We start from the raw sequence: 19,527 nt of genomic DNA on the forward strand, positions 1-19,527 counted from the left end.
CAAGGGGGACATTCCTGCCCTTACTTGGAGATGCTGGGGATTGAACCTGGGACCTTCTGCATGCAAAGCAGATGCTCTACCACTGAGCTACGGCCCTTCTGGCCCTCTGGAGTGGGGGGCAGGTTGGTTCTTCTCTTTAAAAACAGGATTTGTTTCCCTATGTTTCCAAGAGCTGTTGGCAAACAGAAGACGAGGAGGAACTCCTCCAATGAAAGAAACAGAAGGGGTGTGTCGTAATGGATTTGGTTCCATTTGAAATTAGATTGCTTTAAATAACCTCCCTCGCCCAGGCCTCCCGATCTGTGACCAATCCTGAAACATTGGCCCAAACATGACACATCACAGTACCTGCTACAACTGATGACAGGTGGACTTCCTCAGGTAGCCAGGCAGGCTGGGGCTTGTTGTCCTGGGTGGGGCTCCTTCCACCTCTCCTTTCAGAGTTGCCTGAACGTCGTCACAGCATGTCAAAACCGAGACCAATAAGGCTGAGAGGGGCCAGGGGAAAAAAGATAAAAGGAAGGAGTAGTATACATTCCGTCACTAGTAGTATACTGTACATTTGAAGCTCATGGCTTCCTCTCCCAAAGAATCCTGGGAACTATAGTTTACCCCCCCCCCACACACAGCTACAATTCTTAGCATGCTTAACAAACTGCAATTCCCAGGATTCCTTGGGGGAAGCCATGTGCTTTAAATGTATGGTGTGTGTGACAATGTATACATCCATTATTGTGGATGCTGCCGTAGATTTAATGCAGATCCAATGCTCATTTAAAGCACAAATAGGATTTCCATCAAAGAATCATGGGAACTGTAGTTTGTTAAGAATGCTGGGAATGACCCCTACATGAGGGGAAAACTGCAGTTCCCCAGATTTGGGGGCGGGGATCATGTTTGTACATTGCATATGCTTTAAAAATATGGTGCGGATCTGATCTCAATCTGCTCTCAATGAGCAAGCGACGCTTTTCATGGCAGCTAGTTAAACATGATCATCTGATCACATAATCTTCTGGTTCTGCTGCTTTTTATTTCTGTGATTATGTTGGCTTAGTGCTAAGTTTTATTGTGCTTTATTGCTTTTAATTGCCTTGAGGTCATTTGTAGCAAAAGGCCAGGTGTAACATAGCAATCTTATGTATGTCTTCTCAGAAGGACAGTGGTACCTCGGGTTACAAACACCTCAGGTTACAAACACTTTGGGTTACAGACTCCGCTAACCCGGAAGTAGTACCTCGGATTAAGAACTTTACTTCAGGATGAGAACAGAAATCGCACAGCGGTGGTGCGGTGGCAGCAGGAGGCCCCATTAGCTAAAGTGGTACCTCAGGTTAAGAACAGTTTCAGGTTAAGAACGGACCTCCGGAACAAATTAAGTTCGTAACCAGAGGTACCACTGTAAGTCCCACCGAGATCAATGAGACTACTGCCAGGTAAGTGTGTACAGGATGGCAGCTTGGATGCCATAAATGACTAAAATAAAAAGTTTTCAGCTCTGTATTTCCGGTGGCTGTGGCCTGGCACTGCCTGCTATCATGCCTTGGACCCCTCCTCCTGTACCTCTAGTTTCTCCCTCCAGGACTTGCCATGTGCCACCCCATCTTACATAAGAAGAGCTCTGCTAGAGCAGGTTATCAGACCTTGGTGCAATGACAAACTCTGCTTGCCCTGGATGAGCACAGGTGGGGTGTCAATATTTTTGAGGTGGCGAAAGGCACCCATATGGTGAACAAACCATAACCTTGGTTCCTAGTTGGTCTAAACTCTCTGTACTGGAGAAGTGCGACAAGCCACAGTTTTCTTAGGGCTGTCCTTTCCCCTAGCAAATTTCCTTTGTTTTGCAAGGAGTAGAAGTACCCATTATCTTCCACCTGCGTCACTGAGGCACTGGAGGGACTCTTGGCTTTTTTGCACAATAGTGCCCGAAAGGGACCCAGCCGAAGGGGAGGGGGGGTCACAGTGTAAGGGGTGAAATTACGGGCACATGCGGAGTTCGTCCATGACACCCTGTGGAATCCGCAGCCGCAGGAGGATCACGCTGCCGAGAGAAGCAACAAACATGTCTCAAGTTTTACAAAATGGGCTGGAAAGTTTTTTACAACCGCAAAACAACCATTGTATAAGAGAGATCAAAGGCGAGGTTAAGAGCTGAAGCAGGCAACCTAAGCTGCTGCCATGGGGCATGTGCTGGCAGCCTACAGGCACAAAGAAGGAATGCTTCACTCGTGCCCGGCCATTACTCAACTGCCTCAGTTGATCCTGATGGGATTTAAGCTTCTTCACTAACATCTCTGGTGTTGCTTTGGCTGATGTTGCAAGCCAACCGTTGGGTAGCAAGGAATCCACCAAGGGCCTCTCTTCAGGGGCATGTGAGGCGTTTATTTGGGGATCCAATCATAGTGTTGTACCCCAACCACTCCAAGCAGTACAGTGGTACCTCGGGTTTCATACGCTTCAGGTTACAGACTCCACTAACCCAGAAATAGTACCTCAGGTTAAGAACTTTGCTTCAGGATGAGAACAGAAATCGTGCTCCGGTGGCGCAGCAGCAGCGGGAGGCCCCATTAGCTAAAGTGGTGCTTCAGGTTAAGAACAGTTTAATGTTAAGAACGGACCTCCGGAACGAATTAAGTACTTAACCCGAGGTATCACTGTACAAGATTCCAGGGGCTCCAGGCATTTACCCAGGCTTCGTGTGTTTTTTGGAATGAGGCACTGTGGAGAACATGAAGTCTTTGGGATATATGGTTTATTTACACATCTGTACAATCTGAGCCTATGAAGGAGGATTTCACAACATTCACACCCCACAACCACAGCCTTGGATTCAAACAGAAGTCAAGCATTGCTTTATCTCTCTGTCTTCCACTAGCTTGCTGCTTTTCCTTTGGCCCACATCACTGCCAACTCTGCTCTCAACTCTCGCTTTGTCCTTCTAACCATTTGCTAGCTGAGAGAGTCCAAATCTTGGGGGAGCCATCTCCCCCATTTGCCATCTCACACAGAGCTGTTTTCCCCTTAATGGCCCAACCCCCAAGCAATCACCTCACCAGGCTTATATTTTAATACTTGCTGGATCCAGGGGTTAGAATAAGGGCCTATTTAACTCCATAATTCATTAGTTTTTTCCATAGTGGATAGTGAGGTAGAACCCAAACTGTAGTGGAACAGAAACAGTGCTGATTAGTGACAATTCATAGAACTTAATCCCGCATTCAGCATTTAACAGAATTTGGTTATTTCAGTAAGATAAGCTTAATGATGTTGTGTCTTCCCCTCCCTTCTCACTTCTCTTTTCAGCTACTGCATACGACTATCTTCCACCCACTGTATAAAAACGCTACATATTTTATTGTACAAAAACTGGTATCTGTTAGTTTATCTATTTCTAATAAACATATGGTTTATTTATTTCCTTTTTAAACCTTATTTTTGAATATGTCCCCCCAAAGATGCTATATTTTCGCATGTAAATCAAAAAGTTTTTGATACTGCGTTTTCTTCAATATAAATAACAAAATTATTTAGAAAAATATGAAAGAGCACTGATTGCCCTGAATCCATGGTGGGACAGAAGTTGTTGCCTCCTTACACTCCTACCCAATCTTTATGATACCAATCCTAATGCTACCTGGGTCCTGAAATCATGCTTCACATTTGCTCAGCAGCAGCCCAGGAGAAGAGGCCACAGTTCACCCTGATAGATCACTATCACCCTTCCATTTAAGTGACCTTTGGACAAACCCCCTTTTAGCTCCTTGTGACTCTGGACACTGCAGGGTGTGTAAAAGGGGGGGGGGTCCCTTAAGGAAATGACTGTATGTGTAAGGAAGGTGTTCATGAACAGCAGGTAAATGCTTCTCAACTTAAAAACAGCTGTTCTTCAATATATTTGTTTCTGGATAGTAACAGTCCAGTAGACACTAAAACAGAGGTTCTCAACCTGTGGGTCCCCAGATGTTGTTGGACTACAACTCCCATCATCCCTGACCACTGGTCATGATGGCTAGGAATGATGGGAGTTGTAGTCCAACAACATCTCGGTTGCGAAACACTGCACTAAAAGATACATAAACATTGGGGCTTGGTAGCAGGGTTCCCCGAAGAGGAAATGACTTCACATCTTTGAAGACCCTGCACACCATGAGCTATTTGTACAAGGCCAGCCAGCAGTGGAGGCAGGGCATAGCTGTAGCAGCAAGTAGCCAATGGTAACCTTATCCTTCATGAACCTGCCAAATCCTCTTTCGAAGTCATCCAAGTTTTTGGCCGCCAACCACCTCTTTTGGAAGCCAAGTCTGTATTTTATCTATGCGCTGCTCTGCTGCCTGCAAGACCAAGCCCAGTGCCCTGCCAGTCCCACCAGCGGCAACCAAGTGAGCAGCCGTTCTTTAGCGTTCAATGGAAGGCCTGTAAATGAGGTCAAAGGAGAGTGAGACAAACACTCTGGTCCCAACCTGTTATTAGGTAGTAATAATCAGTAAAGAGGACCAAGGCAGACCTGAGGCTATCCGGTCACTGCCCAATCAGGCCACTCGATGGAGCCCAAGGAAAGTACAGATATTAACAAACAACTTAATTAAAACCAATCTAGTAATTAAAATGAGAACAAGTTGTTTGTTTGTCTTTGCAGCCACCTTTTTCTTCTTTTTTTGCAAAAGTAATCTGCATAGAGGAGGAAGCAGGAGTTTCATTGCATAAAATGTTAATGCTGTTGCTGTTGCTGCTGCTGCTGCTGCAGTTTGGCATGACTGTATATATTACATTGCACTGGGATTATTACCTTGTCTTGGAGGTGACTGCAGGATATTGGCTGTGGGGCATCGTCAAGGACAACACCCATACCTTCCCGGGTGCTCTTAGAGGCTGTTGCAAATTTATTTTTGAAAAGAAAAGAGGCCAATTACGGAGCAAACACATTATAATTGTAATCCATTTATTCAAAAAAACATTTGCATTCCAATTCCCCATGCGCTTGAGGCGGCGTGGATTGATTAAAGAAATAAAACAATCAACCTAAATTAGACTGTGTGCCTGTAGACGTACAGTGGGAAATTGCACCGTGTGGGAGTGGAGCGCTTTGCGGCAGCTCTGGAGCATGACGGGAGCAGGAAGAAGGGAAAATGGGCAGGGCCAGAAGCTGCTCACATACCCTCCAACATTTCTCTGATGGAAATAGGAACGTCCCATTACTATTTATACCCCACACATTTTACTGGGTTGCTCCAGCCACTCTGGGCAGCTTCCAACATATATAATAATAAAATATTAAACATTTAAAAAAACCACTTCCCTATACAGTGGTACCTCGGGTTACATACTGTCAGAGTTGCTTCCAGATCCTAGCTCACAGAGGATCACGCTAGCCAGCGATCATTAAATAAAAGTCTTTATTGAGTTACAGTTTCCATTCTCAAGCTGCTGCGTGCAACCCTACGTCTAATGGTTAGATCGGCGAAGCTCCATCTGAGTCTCCGCCCCTTGTACACCAACTTAATATCCTAGCCTTGCTCCACCTTTTCCGCCTGACTGTTCTTCTCTGGGTCCCTCTGCCCCCCAGGGTCTCTTCCTTCCGGGATTCCTCTGACGCTGACGCTGACCCCCCTGACTCTTCTCCCTCCTTTCGGCGGGCTTTAGGACCTGGCTCCCTTTCCGGGCTGCCTACTGCGCCACCTTCCTGTGCATTTGAACTTGTCGCGCGCGCCCAACCTTCCACCTTCCGTCTGACCGTTTCTTCGCTCCCCGATGGAGGTGTGGCCACTCCTGACTCGTGCCCTCCCCCCTGTTGTGAGCTGCCAGCGCTTGATCCCTGGCGCCCTTCCTCTTCCCTGCTCTCTGGCGGTGACGCTGGTCCCGATTTCCAACTGCTCCCCTCTGAGTCCCCTCTGGCTCTATCTTCCTGGGGTGTCCCCCTAGGCTCCCCCCTTGCCCTGGCCACTGGTGCTCCTTTCTGTGAATCTTCTGATTCACTGGAAAGACTCGGAGATCTCGGGTCGTCGTCATCACTCATCTTTTCTTCTGCCTCCTCCCCCTCGCTCTCTGTTTCCTCCCTTGCCCTTGCCTCTGCTCCTGAACCCCTGACATCCATCCCCCCCTCGAAGCCCCCTCTTCCCCCCTCCCCTCCTTCCGGTGCGGGATCTGGGTGCTGCTGTGTCAGGGGGACGAATGTCGGATACAGTTCGCTTCCCGTGGCGGGCCGCCATCCGAAGTCTTCCGGTTCTTCCTCCCTGCTCTCGTTGACGACGGTCACCTCCGCTTCCATCTCTGTGCCGCCGTGCTCGAAACCCGGGTCGTCCCCGAAAACGTCCATGTCCGTCTCTCCCTCGTTGCCTTCTGGAGACGTTGCTCGTCCTGGACCCTCCAGCCACCTTCTGCGGAACTGCTCCTCTGGTCGATCATCCCACCAATACGAGGGTTCTGAAGCAGATCCCGAGGGTGACCCCTCCGGGGAACGGGCGTCTCGTGTCGGTTCCTCGTCCGAGTCGAACCCCCGGAACGTGCTGGCTGAAAGCGTGGGCGTGAAAAGCCAGTCGTCGAAAAAGTCTGCTGGCATTGGCCTGTGTGGGAAGAGGGCATGAAACTCTTCTTTGAGCAGAGGTTCGTCTAAAGCGTAGCCCGGCACCCAGCTGTTGGCACTGGCCGGGGTGCCCTCCTTGGCGAGAAGGTATTCTACCCCCTCTTCCCCCCATCTGGAGTCCAAAATCTCCGTGACTTCGTTGATGCGCTCCTCCTGTGCCACTCCCCCTTGCCCGGTTCTCTCTCGGAGCGGACCCGGTGCCGTTCCTGGTTCCTGAAACCTGTGAGGTGCCTTGTAGGGAGTGAGCACCGATCTGTGGAACACCGGATGCATTCTGGAACCCTCCGGAAGAGCCAGCCTGAAAGCCACCGGGTTGACCTGTTCTTCGACTTGGTAGGGCCCCAGTTGTTTATGCCCTAGTTTCTTCTTCGCCAACGACCTGGCCGGCACTGCGTGGGCTGCTAACCAGACCCAGTCTCCCACATGGATCTCTTCGCCAACCCTTCTGTGTTTGTCCGCTTGTACCTTGTATGCGTGTTTAGCCAGCTCCAGGTGCCGCCGCAGCTGATCGTGGACCTCCTGCAACTCCGACGCGAACGCATCTGCTGTCTGCGGCTCCCCCTCCCCCATTCTTTCCAGTCCCGGGAAGGTTCTGGGGTGCCTCCCGTTGTTGGCGAAGAACGGCGTGACCCCCGTGGACACGTGCTTCGTGTTGTTGTAGGCGAACTCGGCGAGAGGCAGGTAATCCACCCACGTCGCAGGCTGTTGATTCGCATAACATCTCAGGTACTGCTGCATGATGGCATTGACCCGCTCCGCTTGCCCGTTGGTCTGCGGGTGTCTAGCCGACGCCAGGTTGATCTTGACGTTCAGGAAGCCCATCAGCCTCTGCCAGAAGTTCGAGATGAACTGTCGCCCTCGGTCGGACAGAATAGACCGCGGCAGACCGTGAACCTTGAACACGTGGTCTATGAACAGTTTGGCGGTTTGTTCCGCCGTGGCCACCTTCGCACACGGAATGAAATGTGCCATCTTGGAGAACAAGTCCACCACCACCAGCACAGCCGTCTTGCCCCTCGAGCTGGGCAGATCCGTGACAAAGTCCAGGGCCACTCTCTCCCATGGTTCGAACGGAGTTTGCAGCGGTTCCAGCAGTCCGGCCGGCGGTCTGTGCACTGGTTTGGCCCTCTGGCAGGTGTCACACCTCGCCACGTAGTCCGCGACTTCCCCTCTCATTCCGGGCCACCAGAAGTCTCTGGCTACTAATTCCACCGTCTTCTCCTTGCCAAAGTGCCCGGCAGTGGGCGCGTCGTGCAGCTGCTGCAGTACCTTGGCGCGAAGTTCGTCTCCCGGCACGTAGATGGCCCCTTTACGGATGAGCAAACCATCTCGCAGCTGGAACTCGTCGGTCGCTGCCGTGCCCCTGTGCACCTCTGCCATCTTTGCTTGCGCGAAGGAGTCATCCTGCAACGCTCGTCGCACCGCATCCAGGTCAACTGTTGCCGCCGCGCATGCCCACACTGTCGGTGCGAAGATGTGCATGGCGGCCGCTGGCGTTGCCTCCTCCAGATACTGTGGCTTACGGGAGAGAGCATCCGCCATGATGTTGGTGTCCCCCGGGACATATTCTATTCGGAAGTCGAAATTCGCAAAGAACTCAGCCCAACGTATCTGCCTCTGGTTCAGGAACTGTGCCGTGCGCCAGTGCTCTAGATTCTTGTGGTCCGTGCAGACCTGCACCGTGTGCTTGGCGCCGATCAGGAAGTGCCTCCACGCTTTGAACGCTGCATGAATGGCCAGCAACTCCCTGTCCCAGATGGTGTAGTTCTGTTCGGACTTGCTGAGCTTCCTTGAGTAAAACGCTCCCGGCCTCCAAACCCCCTGCGGGTCTTTCTGCAGCAGGACTGCTCCCACGGCTCTGTCCGAAGCGTCTGTCTCCACCCTCATCGGCCTGCTGGGGTTGACATGAAGCAGCTGCTCTTCCGACGCGAAGAGACGCTTGAGTGCCTGAAAGGACTGCTCCGCCTGCTCTGTCCAGATGAACTTCTTTTTCTTGGAGCTGAGCGTGTCCGTGATGGCCGCTGTCTGCATCGCAAAGCCTTTGATAAACTTGCGATAGAAGTTCGCGAAGCCGACAAACCGTTGGACCTCCTTCCGGTTGCGTGGGCTTTTCCAATCCAACACTGCTCGGACCTTGGCGCTGTCCATGGCGAGCCCTTTATCAGACAACTTGTAGCCCAGGAAATCCACCTCCGTCACGTCGAATTGGCACTTCTCCAGCTTGGCGTAAAGCCTATGTTGCTGTAGCCTGCTCAGCACTTCCTTGACGTGTCTGTCATGCTCCTGCTGCGATTCCGAAAAGATCAGGATGTCATCCAAGAAACAGACGCACGTCTTGTAGAGGAGCCCCGCCAACACGTGATGCATGAAAGCTTGAAAAACGTGGGAGCCATTTTGCAATCCAAAAGGCATAACTCTATATTCGTAGGTGCCCAGGGGCGTGAACATGGCTGTCTTCCACTCATCTCCTTCCCGCATGCGAATGAGGTTGTATGCCCCTCGCAGGTCCAACTTGGTGAACACTCTGCCCTTCCGTACCTTTGCGAGGAGGTCGTCGATTCGGGGCATGGGGAAGTCCGATGGCTTGGTCACACTGTTCAAGATGCGAAAGTCCACTACAAGTCTTTTTTGGGGCGTGTCCCGCTTCTTAACAAAGAATACCGGACTGCCCCCCGCTGCCTTGGACTCTCGGATGAAACCGCGCTCCAAATTATGATCTATGAACTCTTTGAGTTCCTGCAGTTCGTCCTCAGACATGGAATACAGCTTCCCTTTGGGCAGCGCCGCCCCCGGCAGCAGGTCAATTTTGCAGTCATATGGTCTGTGGGGGGGTAGCCTGTCTGCCTCCTTCTCGCAGAAAACCTCCAAAAATTCCGCGTACTTGTGGGGAACCGCTTGCAGCGTGCCTAGCTGCAGCTGTGACTCCTCTTCCCCTCCTTCCTGCCTGGGCACGATGCAGTGTTCAGCGCAAAAGGAAGAGCCGAAGGTCAGCTGCCTCTGGTACCAAGCCAGCGTCGGGCTGTGCTTGTCCAGCCAACTCATGCCCAATACAATGGGCGTGTCCGATAGTTGAGTGACATTGAAGCTGATGATTTCCCTGTGATTCCCAAGTCGCATCACCATTGGTGGCGTCTGCTTCACCACTTGCCCCCCTAGCAGCTCCCTGCCATCCACCGTGACAACCTGCAGGGGCAGCGTGGCAGGCAGCAACTGTATAGCGTGCCGGTCGACAAAGTCCTGCCCTATAAAGTCCGCATTGCTTCCGGAGTCAATGGTGATTGGCACGTCCATGGTGATTCCATTGGGCAGCTGGAGCGACGCGGTGAGCCTCACTACCGGTTTGGGCGGGAGGGGGTCCATGGGCTGTAAAATCTCTGGGGACTGCTTCACTGACACGTCTGGCTGGGCCCCAGTGCCTCTTCCTCCAACCAGACTCCGTCGTTTCCCTGCTGTGGTTGTCCTTGCTGCGTTGCTGCAGTTACCATTGCTGAGGCTGCAGTGTGCTTGTGGAGCCTCTGGGGACACTCTTTCGCCATATGCTGTGGATCATCGCAGATGTAACACTTCCTGTTCCCTCTAGGAGGCTTCGCTTTCACTGCTGCCGGTGCTAGGGCTCTGGCTGCTGACTGAGCCCTTGCACCTCCAACCTCCATAGGTTCCGCTCCTCCTCCTGGCGGAGGCGTGGATTGCGCACGCGCTGCTTCTCTGGGAAGGAAGGAGGAGCCCCTGGCTGGTTCGCGCCCTCCACGCCCTTCGCCACTGCTCCACGGACGTCCTTCCAGCCGCACCCCCACCGCCAGCGCCCTCTGAACGATCTCCTGCGTGGTCCGGGGTCTCTCCCCCCTCGCAATTTCATCTTTAACCGAGCCGTGCAATCCCTCCCAAAACAGGTCTCTTACAGGAGCCGAATCTCTGTCCCATTCCAGAGCACTGACCAAAGCGAAAAAGCGGGCATGGTACTGCCTTACGCTGGCCCTCCCTTGCTTCAGTCCATGTATCTGCTGCCGAGCAAGATCCACGTCAATGCTTGACAAAAAGCACCCATCCATCGCTTTAATAAAGGCATCCGCATTTTGGAGCGCCGGATCCTTATCTCTCCACAAATTGCGCAGCCATGCTTTAGCATCTCCATGCAAATGGGACATGATGAATCCCACCTTCTCTTGCTCATCTCTAAAGTCTTTGTTCAGCAGTTGCAGTGCACACATTACATCTGCTCTAAAGTTGGGGTACTGTTGCAAATTCCCATCGAAGTGAGAGACCAAACCGCCTGTTCGTCTCCCCAACCCAATCCCCTCCGGTTTGGGTGTCAGTTGCCCTTGCTTCGTAAGCACTTCCAACCTGACCTGGAGATCCCTGTAGGCGGCAGCTGCGTCCTCCTCTCTCTTCCTGGATGCAAGAGCCTCGGCATTCAGGCGCGACACTGCTTCTCTGAGCTCCACTATCTGCTGTTCGGCCGTCATGTTGTCTGCCGTTCGTGAGCTCGCTAGTAGGCACCCGCTTTCTCTCCTCTCCGCGAGGCTGTAGATGCCCACAATTTAAGAGATGGAGCTTACTGTCAGAGTTGCTTCCAGATCCTAGCTCACAGAGGATCACGCTAGCCAGCGATCATTAAATAAAAGTCTTTATTGAGTTACAGTTTCCATTCTCAAGCTGCTGCGTGCAACCCTACGTCTAATGGTTAGATCGGCGAAGCTCCATCTGAGTCTCCGCCCCTTGTACACCAACTTAATATCCTAGCCTTGCTCCACCTTTTCCGCCTGACTGTTCTTCTCTGGGTCCCTCTGCCCCCCAGGGTCTCTTCCTTCCGGGATTCCTCTGACGCTGACGCTGACCCCCCTGACTCTTCTCCCTCCTTTCGGCGGGCTTTAGGACCTGGCTCCCTTTCCGGGCTGCCTACTGCGCCACCTTCCTGTGCATTTGAACTTGTCGCGCGCGCCCAACCTTCCACCTTCCGTCTGACCGTTTCTTCGCTCCCCGATGGAGGTGTGGCCACTCCTGACTCGTGCCCTCCCCCCTGTTGTGAGCTGCCAGCGCTTGATCCCTGGCGCCCTTCCTCTTCCCTGCTCTCTGGCGGTGACGCTGGTCCCGATTTCCAACTGCTCCCCTCTGAGTCCCCTCTGGCTCTATCTTCCTGGGGTGTCCCCCTAGGCTCCCCCCTTGCCCTGGCCACTGGTGCTCCTTTCTGTGAATCTTCTGATTCACTGGAAAGACTCGGAGATCTCGGGTCGTCGTCATCACTCATCTTTTCTTCTGCCTCCTCCCCCTCGCTCTCTGTTTCCTCCCTTGCCCTTGCCTCTGCTCCTGAACCCCTGACACATACGCTTCAGGTTACATACGCTTCAGGTTACATATGACTCTGCTAACCCAGAAATAGTGCTTCAGGTTAAGAACTTTGCTTCAGGATGAGAACAGAAATTGTGCAGTGGAGGCTCAGCGGCAGCAGGAGGCCCCATTAGCTAAAGTGGTGCTTCAAGGGAAGTAATAGTGCCACTGTATTCTGCCCTGGTCAGACCTCACCTGGAGTACTGTGTCCAGTTCTGGGCACCACAGTTCAAGAAGGACACTGACAAACTGGAACGTGTCCAGAGGAGGGCAACCAAAATGGTCAAAGGCCTGGAAACGATGCCTTATGAGGAGCGGCTAAGGGAGCTGGGCATGTTTAGCCTGGAGAAGAGGAGGTTAAGGGGTGATATGATAGCCATGTTCAAATATATAAAAGGATGTCACATAGAGGAGGGAGAAAGGTTGTTTTCTGCTGCTCCAGAGAAGCGGACACGGAGCAATGGATCCAAACTACAAGAAAGAAGATTCCACCTAAACATTAGGAAGAACTTCCTGACAGTAAGAGCTGTTCGACAGTGGAATTTGCTGCCAAGGAGTGTGGTGGAGTCTCCTTCTTTGGAGGTCTTTAAGCAGAGGCTTGACAACCATATGTCAGGAGTGCTCTGATGGTGTTTCCTGCTTGGCAGGGTGTTGGACTCGATGGCCCTTGTGGTCTCTTCCAGCTCTATGATTCTATGATTCTAGGTTAAGAACATTTTCAGGTAAAGTACGGACCTCCGGAACGAATTAAGTACTTAACCCGAGGTACCACTGTACAGGATTGCCTTCAGATGACTCGGGGGTTGGATAACTCCATACCCTCCAACATTTCTCCAATGAAAATAGGGACGGCTTCTCTAAATAACGGACGTCCCTGGAAAATAAGAACACTTGGAGGGTCTGTGCTCACCAAAACTCTGGTGGCGGGGTGGGGGTGGGGCAACCGAAGCGGCCCCCCTCAAAAGGCAGCTTCCTAAATTTCCAAGAGGCAAAGTGGTGCTGGGGATACAGGGATAGGCACCAGAAGACGGAATCTGGAACTAGGAAGAAGTGGAGCAGTGTAAGAGGGGGAAAGTAAGATGCAAAACTGCAGGCCAGGGATTGGGAAGCACCTATAATGAAATTAGGCAAAGATTAATAGTGGGATGAGGAGGAGATTAATTCTTGTGAAATGGTTAATAAAGTCCATAAATGTATTTCTAAAACATACTCACACACATATATATGCATATAATGGTGACTGTGCCACAGCGATAAAATAATAATAATAATAATTTATTATTTATGCCCCGTCCATCTGGCTGGGTTTCCCCAGCCACTCTGGGCGGCTTCCAAAAAAATATTAAAATACAATCATTAATCAAATATTAAAAAGCTTCCCTAAATAGGGCTGCCTTCAGATGTCTTCTAAAAGTCTGATAGTTGTTTATTTCTTTGACATCTTGTGGGAGGGTGTTCCACAGGGCGAGCGCCACTACTGAGAAGGCCCTCTGCCTGGTTCCCTGTAACTTTGTTTCTCGCAGTGAGGGAACTGCCAGAAGGCCCTCGGCGCTGGACCTCAGTGTCCGGGCAGAATGATGGGGGTGGAGATGCTCCTTCAGGTATACTGGGCCGAGGCCGTTTAGGGCTTTAAAGGTCAGCACCAACACTTTGAATTGCAAAGATACGTTTGCCCCAAACCTTGAAATCCTGAAAATGAAGGCTGTTTTTACAAGAGATGTCTTTCAGAAAACATGTCAGATGCATTTCAGTTTGCAAAGTCTTCTTCAGTGGCATATAGTTGGAAAAGAGTATCTCCTCGTGCCTTGGGCTCACAGGGCAATATCACAGTGTGATATCTTATGCTGCTGCAGACTTTTGTAGTTTAAGATAATTAGTCAGAGGTTCTTCTGCAGCTACAGCAGTTTCCAAGCCCCAACAGTTCTCAAGTCCTCACTCTGCGCTGCTCTCATGCCTGAATTAATTAATTAATGCCAGCATAATTCTGGTCAGGGCACACCTTAGGGGATCAGTAGATTTGTTTTATATTTTAGCAGCATTGCTTACTAATTTCTCCTCCCAGGGCTCTTCCTGTGACAGTCACTCTTCTCGTTGGTCTAGTTCATTCTCTCTCTCTCTCTCTCTCTCTCTCTGCTTTTACTAGGGGTGGGATTCTGGGTGGCTGGTTGAGATTTTATTGTTGTTGTTCTCCTACCTTAATGTTGAAAGGAGGCCCTAGAGATGGGATGGGAGTGGATTACATCAGATAAAAAGGATTAAATTGTCATTGCTGGAATTAAGAGCTACACTAAGTTGCTGTGGGGAGAAAGAAAAAAAAGAGCCAGAGAAGGAGGGAGAAAGGATCGCAGAGGAATTATATTTTCCAATGAATTATTTTCCCACAAGGAAAGGGTGTTGAAAAGGGCCACTGAAAATGGGGCACCATTGACTCTTGTGGGAGGATGAACCAAACGAGAAGTTTCCCCCATGCAGAAGTCCATTATTGGTTCATGATTGGCTAAACTGGGCCTGAGGATGGCATTTTCTGAAAATATCTGCATGGATCTTTTCCCTAATTCCTGTCTTACTCCAATGAGTTTTTGCTGGTTCTGCTAAAAATGATATGTATCATATTATGCACATATAGATGCCAAGTTTCCTAAAGTAATGCACATATGAGCAGATACATACAACATCTAACTCTTAAAATACTTACGTATTGTAAAATTACACTGCAGAACTATAGTAACACATGGGGACTGGCTCTTTTATATGTAATATATGCAATTTCCCCCTCCTGTATAATTTTGCATAAAATTATGTTTTTTATCAAAAAGAGAGAGAAAGAGACAGCAACCATGAGTAGCTAGGACAGAAGTGGCCACTTGGTGTAAGAGGCAGTCTGACACAGGCAGCGTTGGAATGGGTTTGAACTGCTAACATCATGTTTTTAACCTGTTTAAAACTGATAACCCCTTCTTCCCTAATAGGAGCTGTTTCCCACCTTTTAATTTTATCTACTTATTTAACAATATTTATATATCACTTAATTAAAAGAAACTGTAAGCTGTTTCCATGAAACATAAGAAAACGTTTGTTCCTTGCAAGTGTTGTGAGAGATCTACGAGTCCTGGCTATGATGCAGCCTATATGACTGGCTCTTAAAGCTGGTTACTATCGTGATCATAAACACAGTCGGCGGTATAAAGGGAACTGGACTTCTCTGCACAAAGATGCCCAAGGCTCTTAGTTGCCGGCATATTCCTGCTTGTGCCAAAGTGACTCACACATGGGACTGTGCTGTTGCCTAATTACATCTGAGCAGGTTATGTGTTGTGTGTGCAGCAGAGGGGTGGGGTGGGGGGGCGGGAGTGGGAGGATGTAACAAGGGCATCTCCCTGTCCGCAGGAGTGGAATGGTTTGGCTCTTCCCAAGTTGACCTGACACGGGGCATCTTTGCATCATTCCCACGTCTTACAAGTCTCCCCAACACCATCATGTCAGCTGATCCACACTGGCTATGACTGGTGGACTTTGGTGGCATTGTTAAGGGTGCTGCAGGAATTCCTGCCCCTTTTACGCTATCTAGGGCTTTATTAGAGTAGCATGTGTATATATAGGAGCTCTCCAGATGTCCTTTTTATTTTGCATTTATGATGATTTGTGCCCGTGATGGTGTCAGGGTGGTCATACACCATAGCTGTCAACTTTTCCCTTTTCTTGCGAGGAATACTATTTGGAATAAGGGAATTTCCCTTAAAAAAAGGGGAAAGCTGACAGCTATGTCATACACAGTCCCGTTTTCAATACTGTTTGCATCTGCAAAAGTGCTGGGGGTGGGAGGGGAGAGAGATATTGCTTCCTTTCCAATCTGTGCATCTCTCATTGCTTCCTGCTGAAATACTGTAACTTTTTATACCACAAATATTCCGGTTTTCTTTCTTCTTCTTGTCCTGCTTGTTTTATTGCAAGAGTCCCCCTCCAGAGGGCAATAATGCAATAACATTGGGAAAGCATCACAGAGAACTAATAAAGGGGAATGGTATGTGGGTGGTCCAGTATAAATTCACCACTTATTGCATCAATGAGCTGTTGCAGAATACACTGAGGGTGGGGAGAACTCAGTCTGGGGGCCCTCATGGGATATGGCAGTGAATGTAGATGTGAGGTATCTCCCTTCCCTTCCACAGGGTATATCAGAGTACAGGTTGATCTGCCCATTACTTCATTAAATTTACTGAGGTTATTGAAACAAATTCGCAAGAACAGGACACCTGAAGCACACATGAAAACCACCCACCCACTTTTTGAGTCTATTAGTTTGTTATTCACATTTTACAATCTTTGCAGCACTCAATACAGATACAGTGGTACCTCGGGTTAAGTACTTAATTCGATCTGGAGATCCTTACTTAACCTGAAACTGTTTTTAAACCTGAAGCACCACTTTACCTAATAGGTCCTCCTGCTGCCGCCGCGCTGCCGGAGCACGATTTCTGTTCTCATCCTGAAACAATGTTCTTAACCTGAAGCACTATTTCTGGGTTAGCGGAGTCTGTAACCGGAAGCGTATGTAACCTGAAGCGTATGTAACCTGAGGTACCACTGTAATCGTCCTTATCTCACGGCTTTAATTTAGCAGCAACAGCAAAACTTCAATATTTGGTGGCTGTCCAGCCATTTTGGTCAGACGAAAACACCCAGTAGGAACTCTGGCAGAGATTTAGAGAAAGAACAACAAAACATATAATTACTATGATCATGCACCCAAGCAAGCGTCAAAAGTCAGCCTGGTCAGGCATGTGCCAGGGACCGACATCTCTGCAAGGATCTCATTGACAAGAGCCCCCTGCTCCTGCTCCTGCTCCTGCTCCTCCTCTTCACCACTGCAATCTGCTTGCTTGTTCACAACATGTCCCACACCCTGGTCCAGATGGCAGTGCAGGTGAGGAGGAGGACCAGGAGATGCTGCTGCCTGCTTGCTCATTGGTTCTCTTCCTGGCCAGCAAGCAGGTGACAGCAATGATGAGACAGAGGAGGAGGAGGGGGAGCTGGCGATCGTGGCAGTGAGGAGGTAGACTCAATTAGTAGCTGAGGGCATGGAGGGGGTTCCCATGGGGCTGGCCCTGCACCCACTTCTCCCAACCCATAAAGCAGGGGTGTCCTCCAGATGCTGCTAGACTACAACTCCCATCATTCTTGACCCATGGCCATGCTGACTGGGGCTGATGGGAGCTGGAGTCCATCCAACAACATCTGGAGGACCACAGATTCACCACTCTTGCTTTATAGGTTGAGAGAAGTAAATACAGGAACAGCTCCAGGTCCCACTTTTGTTGCACTGTGTTGCAAGAGAGCCTCCCCACACACCCTGGTCAACAACGCAGGAACATTGGGGAAGCACTGCAGAGCAAGTGATAAAGGGAAATGATGTGCAGATGGCCCAGAATAAACCCACCATGGATGCACTGTGATTGTGTCGATGGCATGTTGCAGAATCACACTGGCAAGAAAAACCCCCAGCAGTTGGAGGGGCTGTCAGAGAATGGAACTGGAATTGGAATATAGGGAAATGATGATGTGTAAGGCTCATATGTTAGCTAAAGCTATGGTTTTCCCAGTCGTGATGTATGGAAGTGAGAGCTGGACCATAAAGAAGGCTGATCGCTGAAGAATTGATGCTTTTGAATTATGGTGCTGAAGGAGACTCTTGAGAGTCCCATGGACTGCAAGAAGATCAAACCTCGCCATTCTTAAGGAAATCAGCCCTGAGTGCTCACTGGAAGGTCAGATCCAGAGGCTGAGGCTCCAATACTTTGGCCACCTCATGAGAAGAGAAGACTCCCTGGAAAAGACCCTGATGTTGGGAAAGATGGAGGGCACAAGGAGAAGGGGACAACAGAGGACGAGATGATTGGATAGTGTTCTCGAAGCTACCAACATGCGTTTGACCAAACTGCGGGAGGCAGTGGAAGACAGGAGTGCCTGGCGTGCTCTGGTCCATGGGGTCACGAAGAGTCGGACATGACTAAATGACTAAACAACAACAACAAAGCTCGTATGCTCCTTGTTTGTCCCCAGTGTGTTATGTCCTCCTTACTCAATTCTGCAACCCAAATGAAGATCTGAGTGAGTAAGCATCTGGCTCACAGTTATTGCATGCATGCAAATAAGCTCTGATATCAATCCCCCCTCCCACTCCACATGACTCTGATTGCCAAAACAGCCTTCTGCCAATCAAGATACGAGCAATTTGGTTGTGACTCACAAGTTATCTTCCCATTCAAGATTAGAGGTGGAAGGTTGCTCAACTCCAGTTTTAGCTCACCATTTCAGCCACTGTGCAAAAGATGACGTTTCGTATCAAGGTGTGGCCTTGGAGATAACCCCAGTACATTTGAACGTCCTAGTTCTGAAATCTGTTTGCTCAGGAAAAGAAGTGGGGATGCCGCTGGAATGCCACCCGTGGCACAGCACCTCCTCTGCACGCAGAAGGTCTCAGGTTCAACCTATGACGCCTCCAGGCCGGGCTCAGAGAGGACCCCAATCTGAAATACTGAGCTGTTGCCAGTCAGTGTAGATTGTAGTGAGCTAGATGGACCAATAACCTGACTCAGTACAAGGCAGCTTCCTAGGTTCCTGTGATTCAATCCATTATACCGCAGACCAGGACAAATCTCTGCTTTGATGTCTCTCCGTTTCTCATTTTTCCATTCTTCAGTTCTCCACATTCCAACATCAATTTGCAGTTCCCCCCTACTTAAAAAAAAAGGAACCATGAAAACTTGTCAGCATTGTAGTGCAAATTTCTCCTAATGTACATGTCTGTATGTGATTTTCCCTAATACTGTACACACATTTTTGCAAAACAGTTTCACGCTATATAATGCATTTGTATGCCTGGCGTGCTCTGGTCCATGGGGTCACGAAGAGTCGGACACGACTAAACGACTAAACAACAACAACATGTTATTTTCACCAGTATATCCTTTTTTTTTTTTTTTGGTTTTGCAAACTTTAATGTAGCACATTCATTTTTGTAAATATTACTTGGCTGCATTGCAAAATTTGAAGAAATGTGAATTTTGAAGGATTGCTGTGTTTCAGTTTGTGTATTGTTTTGGAAAGTGTGAATTAGGTAGCTTTGCCTTTAAATGTGAGGTGAATTGGATTTCTCCCCTATCCCTGCTGCAGACAAACCGTCCTCTTTTAATTTGGCTGCAATTGAAACAATCTGAACATGCTGGGAACTTGGGCCTGGGAGAGCACATCTTTGTTTGAAACTCTGTCCTGCCATTTGATACCCAAAATTTCCTGACACAGTACATGTGGAAGGCGTTGAGGCGTTGCTCCTGAAGTTTGTAAGTTGCCCATGACTCACTCCCATAAAGCAGCATGCTCCACACACAAGCCTGGTAGACATTCATCTTGGTATTGGACGTTAGCATCCCATTCTCCCATACTGTTAAATAGTGGGTAGACATAGCAGACAACGCAGCGATTTCTCCAAAGTAGCTCTTTATTTGTAAGCTGGAACAGAACTAAAGAGCAAACAGCTCAGCCAGCCTGCTTTTATAGGCAGCCGGCTGTCAACATTGTAGCAACAACAGCCCAGGGTTTCCCGCCTAAAGTAACTGATGTGG

At 49.5% G+C, this 19,527-nt stretch overlaps 1 long non-coding RNA gene across 1 annotated transcript in view; it reads right to left on the bottom strand.

Annotated features, from left to right (window-relative positions):
* LOC308483013 overlaps window positions 1-18,428 on the bottom strand; it is a 29,724-nt gene extending 11,296 nt beyond the window's left edge. Inside the window, exons 1-2 of the long non-coding RNA XR_013989545.1 lie at window positions 18,213-18,428; window positions 349-488 (exon numbers count right to left, since the gene is read on the bottom strand). This is a non-coding gene — a long non-coding RNA (uncharacterized lncRNA). The remainder of the gene's footprint in view (window positions 1-348; window positions 489-18,212) is intronic.
* Window positions 18,429-19,527: the final 1,099 nt, after the last annotated feature.

This window comes from Podarcis pityusensis, assembly GCF_964106645.2.
Source record: "Podarcis pityusensis genome assembly, chromosome: 8".
Classification (NCBI taxonomy): Eukaryota; Metazoa; Chordata; class Lepidosauria; order Squamata; family Lacertidae; genus Podarcis; species Podarcis pityusensis.